Below are 968 nucleotides of genomic sequence, written 5' to 3'. Positions count from 1 at the left end.
GACTTTCCTAGCTCTCTTTTTAAGCTTGAATAGAATTCAATCCTGGCACCACACAGTAGAAAACTCTCTGCAGTGAGGTACTTAAAATTATACTGATGCTCTCCCACTTCCCCCACAGTAGAAAACTGCCGTGTGCATGAGTGTGTGTGTGTGTGTGTGTGTGTGTGTGTGTTGCTGTGTATTGGGCCCAGGGGTGTTCTGCCACTGAGTTACATCCCAGCCCAATCCACAACAGCTTTTTATTTTGAGACATGAGCTCGCAAATTTGTCCAGGTTTGGCCTCAAATTATCTTTTCTTTCTTTTTTTTTTTTTTTGGCAGAACTGGGGATTGAACTCAGGCCTTTGCGCTTGCCAGGTGTTATGGTTTGTGTCTAGGTGTTCCCCCCAAAGCCTCAGGCAGTGTTGGGGTGGCTTCTGGAGATTGTGATTGATTACTGTGGGTGTGGATGCTGACCTGCCCTGGGGCAGATAATTTGCATTATAATGTAAGGGGGGGGGAAGAGAAGCTAGCTGCTTGAGCTGCTGCTACCTCTTTGTGTGCTCCTGCTCTTCGCAGCTGCCATGAAAGGTTGCCCTCTGCTATGTGCTGCTCTGCCTCGGACCCAGATGAATATGGACTGAAACCTCCAGTAACTGTGAGCTAAACAAACCTTTCCATCCTCCATTGTGAGTGTCAGGTATTTGTCCCAGTAAGGAGAGAAGAGTAACTAAGACACCAGGGAAGTGCTCATTCTACTGAGCCATCTCCCTGGCCTCTCAAACTTTTGATCTTTCTGCCTCAAAGTAGCTAGGACTTCAGATGTAAACCACTACGCCCTGTGAAAATTACGTGTGTGTGTGAGTGTGTGTGTGTGTGTGTGTGTGTGTGTTATAGCTTTTATTTCAGACAATCTGTAGTCAGGTTCAAACATGTATATGGTTTAGAGCAGCTTTAAATCCAATTTCTCTTGTGTGAAAACCACATGAC

The 968-nt window shown here is 45.9% G+C and overlaps 1 pseudogene; it reads left to right on the top strand.

The window, feature by feature from the left end:
• LOC105741917 overlaps nt 1-968 on the top strand; it is a 17706-nt pseudogene that overhangs the window by 1756 nt on the left and 14982 nt on the right.

Source organism: Octodon degus, unplaced genomic scaffold (assembly GCF_000260255.1).
Source record: "Octodon degus isolate 3935 unplaced genomic scaffold, OctDeg1.0 scaffold00028, whole genome shotgun sequence".
In the NCBI taxonomy this organism is placed as follows: Eukaryota; Metazoa; Chordata; class Mammalia; order Rodentia; family Octodontidae; genus Octodon; species Octodon degus.
Note: the sequence above shows the minus strand (reverse complement) of the source record. Positions and strands in the feature narration are given on the sequence as shown.